The sequence below is a fragment of the Vespa crabro genome, chromosome 5 (genome assembly GCF_910589235.1).
Source record: "Vespa crabro chromosome 5, iyVesCrab1.2, whole genome shotgun sequence".
NCBI classification, from domain to species: Eukaryota; Metazoa; Arthropoda; class Insecta; order Hymenoptera; family Vespidae; genus Vespa; species Vespa crabro.
In genome coordinates this window covers 8,329,616-8,337,115 of record NC_060959.1, presented here as the reverse complement: position 1 = coordinate 8,337,115, position 7,500 = coordinate 8,329,616, and the positions used below count along the sequence as shown (strand labels likewise).

At 30.6% G+C, this 7,500-nt stretch overlaps 1 protein-coding gene across 3 annotated transcripts in view; it reads right to left on the bottom strand.

The window, feature by feature from the left end:
* The window catches only part of LOC124424482 (5-hydroxytryptamine receptor 2A), a 120,474-nt gene that overhangs the window by 39,588 nt on the left and 73,386 nt on the right, over positions 1 to 7,500 (bottom strand). The gene's annotated exons all lie outside the window — the stretch shown is intronic.

Sequence of the window (7,500 nt, the reverse complement as noted above, 5' to 3'; positions counted from 1 at the left end):
TAGGAAGAGAGAATATGTTACTTTCTTTCTTTTCCTTTTTTTTTTTTTTGTTTTTTTTTTTTTTTCATAGAAATATACTTCTACTTTGGTCGGTTCATTAACATAATGTTATGAGAAATAAATAAATTTATGAGTGTTAAAAAGATTTAAAAAAATTTAAAACAATATACGTCCGACGCGATCTTTTCTCCCTTCGTGGAAATTCCTTTCGTTGATGGAAAAATATTCTTTTCTTTTCGTTATCGTCGCGAACGTGTAATCTGAATTAAAAATGCGGTCGTGCAAAAGTATATCGATGAAATCGCATGATTCAACGCGTTTGAAATTGGATTGGAGAATCGAAACGATGAATAAAAACGAAACGACAGAGGAATTTCAAAATAACAGCTTGTAAAGTAAAGCAATTTTTCAGTAGTTCGATAGGTCACAGAATTGTCTCTGTGGGATAGTTTCATCAAATTGTTATATTCCAAGTTATTTTACGAGTTACTATAAATTGATTTACGACGTAAACGTATGCATATATATATATATATATATATATATATATATATATAAATATTTTCATATCAAAAATATTCCTTCTATTCGCTTTTCTCTCAATATCTTCATTCATCTATATTTTTATTGATTTTCTAAAAGACTTGGGGAAAAAAAAAGAAAAAAGAAAAAAAAAAAAAAAGAAAAAAAAAAAGAATTCTTTCTCTCGCGATTACTAGTCGAGAGACATTGGATCGTGATAAGAAGATAAGATAAGAAAAAGAAAAGAAAAAAGAAAAGAAAAAAGAAAAGAAAAAAAGAAAAAAAGCAAAAGATCGTACTGCAGATCGTATTACTTAATTAAAAGGAACTAATCTTTAATCGAATAGAATGAGGTACTTTCCATTAATTGAGAAATTTGTAAAAGTATTGCAATTTCTTTTTCTTTTTTTTTTCATTTTCTTTTTTCTTTCTTTTTCTTTTTTTTTTTTTTTATACGATTAAAGAAAAATCAATTCTCCTGGAGAAACGTGGAAAATTTTGAAAGACAGACTCTCTTACTACGTAAAATTTAAAATATAAAATAATCCATATGGACTATGTACGGTTGACGTTAGCTATGTATACGCTCAAAAAAAAAAAAAAAAAAAAAAAAAATGAAGAAAAGTAAACAAAACGGAATGTTTTTAAATTAAAAACGTAACAAAGAAAGAATGTATCATTTAGCCGTCGATCGTATATATTCAACATAGTCGATCGAGATCGGTTCAATGTGTATCGTTGTAAATCGACAATAAGCCTCAAATTTTGCTCTCATATTGCCATAAACCGCGATGACCGCTTGAATTTGCGTCGTATTCGGTTTTTCGTTCTACTTCTATTACGTAGCCATCGTTCATCGGATATCCCAACTCGATTCGAATCTCGTTATTATCGCGCTCTCGCAGTCGAACGTATTATTACAGAACCGGCATCTCTGTTCATTTAATCGACTGTAGGTATTGCCATTTCTAATTCGACGTTCGATGTTTTCGCAGAATAGACTGTACCACACGGTGAATTAATTGCAATTTGTTTTCACTATTCTTCTCTCTTTTTCACTTTTTATTTCTCTCTCCCTCTCTCTCTCTCTCTCTCTCTATCTCTCTCTCTCTATCTATCTATCTCTCTCTCTCGTTTTCAGTAGATCTCTCAGGAATTTTTTTCATTAAAAATTAATTCATCGATAATACGAATTCTCGACAAACGTGAGTTTCATTTTCGAGCTCGAACACGTCCATTTAACGTTTACTCGTTTTTCCTTTGTTCGTTTTCTCTCTCTCTCTCTTTCTCTCTCTCTCTCTCTCTCTCTTTTTTTCTTTTTTCTTTTTCCTACAATTTTCTTTTACCTCGTTATATCACATACAACGGACACGCAATTTTCATATTTCCAGTATTCACGTAAATAGTTATAATCTTATTTTTCAATTATCACGACAATATTATGAATTTATGTATTTAATTCATCAGGCGTAACGTACGATGTTGTTTCACGATGTACATTGTATAATATCAAAGGAGAAGGAGAGAGAATGTATGAGAGAGAATGTATGAGAGAGAGAGAGAGAGAGAGAGAGAGAGAGAGAGAATTGTTGCATCGGTTTTCTATTCGTAGCGTAACACGTTTGTAACGTACGTACTTACGATGTTACAACATAACTCGCGTCTCCTCGTACTTTTCCCTATCGTTTCATTTATCCAATTAGACGTGATTGAGTGCGCCCTTTTCTTTTCCCCTTTCTTCCATTTTTCTCCATCATCACTTTTGTTTTCTTCCTTTTTATTTTTATTTATTCATTTATTTATTTTTTTTTTCTTCTTCTTCTTCACAAGCTAACATCCATTACTATTAAACGTAATCATAAGCACGATAAAAAGCAAGCTTGCAAGTCTTATTGTAATAAAAGGGAAAAAACGCGAGAGATAGTACGAGGATCCCGATCGGACGTGAAATTTCCGAATTTCATTTCCCTTGTTGCTCGTAACACATCGTATTATTACGATATATCAAATATCATCGCTTGCATATATATTCTCGTAGAAAAATTTGTTCTTTCTCGTATTTTATTTAAGTCAGATTGATCATAAAACAAAAAATATATATATATATATATATATATATATATATATATATGTATATATCTGTGTGCGTTTTTTTTTCTTTTTTTTTTTTTAATATTGATAAATTTTTTTCATTTTCTTTCTTTCCTTCCATCCTCTACTCACTTCCCTTCTTCTACTTCTTTTTCGTTTTTTTTTCTTTTTTTCTCTTCAACTAATAAAATACTACGAAAATTGCTATCATTTTTGTAAAATGATAAACGTCGAATTTCGTACAGTATTATTAAAATATTTGCACATTCACGTTTATCTACAATTTCAATATATTCGAGATAAAATGTGAAAATATTTTCGTAAAGTATAATCGTTTATATCTTTTTCTAAGTCAATCTCGATTTTCACCGTATATATATATATATATATATATATATATATATATATATATATATATATATATTTTTTTTTTTTTTAAGATCGATGAATTTCTATTTGTTTTCTTTTCTTCTTTCAATCGATAAAATATAATATGAAATTTTTAATAAATGCGAATAACATTTTTTGTGTGAAAAGAAAATAATAAAATTTCTAAAAGTATTTTTCATCAGGATCCACGCAATAACGTTTACAATTTTTTTTTATGTATTTGAGATAACAAGAGTGAATATATCCTAGAAATATTGCACAATGGGATATTTCTTTTCCTAATGCGATTTTGATTATCAAATGACCTCTGCCAAGCGTGAATCTCAACAGAGAGATTACGATTCTGATCATTTGCAGTACACGTCCGTATTGTATTGTATATACATCTATATATCTACATACCTATCTATCCAGCGTATACATATGTATCCATGTAACTGCATATACACACACACACACACACATATATATATATATATATGTGAATAGATAGACAAGGTATATGAGAGAGAAACATGTGGATCACGTATAAGCTACAAACGTAGCATGGTGAGTATCTACGTCGAATTTGATTTGACTTCGTATTAAGTTTGCATTAACTCAGCACGACCAATCACGTTGCAGAGATTATCGAGGCTTCGATTTCTACGTTCGCTTGTATTAAAATTCTCAATTTCGTTCGCATGTAATTACGAATTTCTAACGATTCTTATTAAAACACGCGCGTCATTCATTATCAACGATAGATTATCCTTGATTATGTGTATATAAAAAAGAAAAAAAAAAAAAGAAAAAAAAAAAAGAAAGAAAGGAAAAAGAGAAGAAAAGAAGAAAAAGAAAAGCAAAAGAAAAAAAAAATTGTATAAGCATGTGTCCGTTATTTATGTATTACACATGATAATAGAAACAGAAAAAAAAAGCAAATAAAGTGAAGAGTCAGAGTAGCTGCTGTCACGTTAACCATGAGTTTGCCGATATTTATAGTCAAATCATTTCTACGTCTCTCGAATACTTCCAATTAACGCGTTTCAAGTTTTTCAAATGTCCTCGATTTTTCCGGTTATCCATTGATTTTTAACCAATCGAGATTTCGTTCATTTGGAACACACATTCTCTCTCTCTCTTTCTCTTTCTCTCTCTCTCTGTCTATCTTGAAAACGTCCTCTCTTTTTTTTTCTTTTTTTCTTTTTTTTTGATATTCCTTTTTCATCACAAATCCTTTGTTTATGTATAATGTACGTCAACGTCCTTTCTCTTCTTCCTTCTTCCTTTTTTGTTCCACTTTTTATTTCAATTTTGATAAATGAAAAAAAAAAAAAAAAGAAAGAAATCCCCTCCTTCCTTTTCAACAAAAGTGAATTTTTCATAGTTGAAAAGAAATAAAGCTCATAGTAGAAATCTTTTTCGTACGTTCTACGATCTCGAACGATCCAATTCGTAAACATTGTAGTCAAGCCATTTGAACTGCGCTTGGTTGTTTGCTTCCCAAGAGGCTTCGAAGGAAATAGTAGCGGCTGCTGTGGAGATCGCCTTGGGCAAAGAGGCCAACGAAGGATGAGGACAAGAGTCGATTGGCTCTCGAAGAAACTTGGATTCCAATACCATGGATGGACTTCTAAGCAGGCATACATCAAGACCCACTTGCCTGGCTACATGGGAACGTGACGTACATATGGACATATGTATAGTTTCTTCGTAATGCAATACCAAGAGAAAGAAATGTTACCCTCTTTTTTCTTTCTTTTCTTTCCCGGATATACACGAGACACTTATCAACATCGCTATTGCCATCTATCTTCTTTTATTCCACGTTCTTTCTTCGAATTTTATGTCGCGACCATCCACTGAATTTCTCCATACACATATTGACAAACGATATTTAATTTAATAAAAAGTCCGTAGTATTGCGCTCTCTCTCTCTCTCTCTCTCTCTTTCTCTCTCCCTCTCTCTCTCTCTTTTTCTATTCCTTCTTTTTGTTTCATCGACATTTTGCATTTTAAAATAAAATTGCAAACTATAACAACGATACTTAATACGTTGACAATTTCCTCCATCCTCCTCCATTCCTTCTTAATCGTAACAGTATCGATTTATAATGTCTAAGTGGAACAAAAGAAAAGAAAAAGAAAAAAAAAAGAAAAATAATCTGGTTACGCGGCGGTAAGTTCATTAAATTATATCATATTTGTCGACCCGTGTTAATTATTTTAAACGATACTTTTTCCGAGGAGGACAAAAAAAAAAATTATCGATACAATTCTTTAATTTTCTTTATATAAATCCATAAAGTATTTAATAGGATTAAATCGAAAAATTAATTAAATATTTTCCAATTTGGCGATGATAATCTAGGATGAAAATAATTCACTTCCGTAAGATTTATGAGAAACGAACGTTACTATGGTTTAAACGCGTTAGTCCGACCGACCGGAGTTCATCGTGAGATTGTTGGAACTTCTCGTTTCGAGAATAGATATATCTTGAATCCGTTCTTAGAAGTCATGCGGGTCATCACGGATATTCCCTCGACTCGGCCTTTCACCTTTTCGACTTAACAAAGGATCCCGTGGGTATTTCGATATCCTCACGAATTCTAAGATTAATGAATATTGCTCGACTCTATCTCCTTCTAAGTTCTCATCTTTAATTTACTACGACCAAAGGAACGAATCCTTTTTTTTCTTTCACTTTTTTTTTTCTTTTTTTTTTTTTTTCTTTCTTTTTCCTCTTTTTTTTTTTTTTTTTTTTTCTTCACAGATAACAAATATCCACATAAATCTCACAAATTTTTTATCTTTTCATTCTAAACGCATAATAATAGAAAACAATTTTAAATTAGATAATCTTATACTTCGTTACTTAAAAAAGTAGGATAATTATCTATTATCGATTGGATATCAGTTGATGCATTTATTATTCTTATTATTAATTGTCGGTTTATACGCAAACACGAAAAACAGGAACTGTATGGATTTCATCTTAAACAGAGTAGAAAATAAGCTGTTTTTTAGTTCGTTTCGGAGACATCTCAAAGCAGATGTAGCACGTACTACGCTCGTTTCCCCATTAATTACGAAAGAGCTTAATCCCTCGGCGGTACGACGATCCTATTAAAAAAAATGCCCGGGAAAACGAAAACGTTCACGTTGGACGAAAAAAAAAATTCGACCACCACGCTTTTTTTTGTCATTTTCTTTTTTCATTCTATTTTTTACTTTTACTTTTTTTTTTTCTTCTACTTTCTTCCCTTTCACCCATCCTCTTTTTTTTCTTATTTTTTTTTGCTTTTTTTTTTTTTTTTTCTATGCGTCCGTGAAAGAAACTACGAAATTGGTATGTTAATTCATAAGAGAGAAAGATAGTCATGTATTATATATACAAGTAATTAGCGAAATAAATTGGAATCATTGCTGAAAGTCAAAGTAGTTGTTAAATTAAAGAGAATGTGTGTGTGTGTGTGTGTGTGTGTGTGTGTGTAAAAAAAAAGAGAGAGAGAAAGAGAGATATGTAGATAGAGAAATTAAAGAGCGCCAGCGAAATGGATAAAATTTTAGGAAGAATTTGGCCTTAGTGTAAAATCCTTCATGCGAATAAAACATGACGTCATCATAGTCCTAAATACTTGTGAATTCTACCTTCAAAATTGTCAGACCTTTCTCTTTCTTGGTTGGCTTTTAGTCGAGAGAATGTGAGACGTCTTTCTCGTAAATATTTTCACGGATAGCTCATTAAGCTCGCTGTCAGAGTAACGATTTTCGAGATACATATACATATACATATACATATACATATACATATACATATACATATACATATGTGCATACATACCACTAGTCGTTCAAAGACTCGCTAAACGTTACTCCACTTTAAAATGAATTAACGCTTAATTGCAATAATAATCGAGACATATATATATATATATATTTATATATATATATATATATATATATATATATATACATATGTACATACGTAAATGCATATACCAATCTATAATGTATATATAACAATAATAAAATCGTTAAGTGTAAATTTTATTAAAATTTGAATGAAAATAGGTTAAAATAAAACTCGTATTCGACGAATTAATAAAAAGAAAAAAAAAAAAAAAAAGAGAGAGAGAATAAAAAAAAAAAAGCGAAACGAACGGAAGGAAATATTGTTTAATAATATGAACTTGTCCCTATTTTCTCTTATTAACACGATTTCAGGATATTTAAATTTGCCTTTCTTCTCTTGCTCTTGTTTCTTTTTTCTTTTTCCTGTTTCTTTTTTTGCTTCTTCTTTTCTCTTTTTTTGTTTCTTTTTGTTTCTTCTATTTTTTTTTTTTTTTTTTGTTTTTCCTTCCTGTCCTCGTTGTCGTTCATTTTCTCTTTCCCTTTTTTCCCTTGTAAAATTCGTAAATATCGATATTCGAAAAACATGCGCGTTCCCGCGATTCACCGGAATATAACACGATTACGTGCATCTGAGCGCAAGGGTATAGGATACGAACT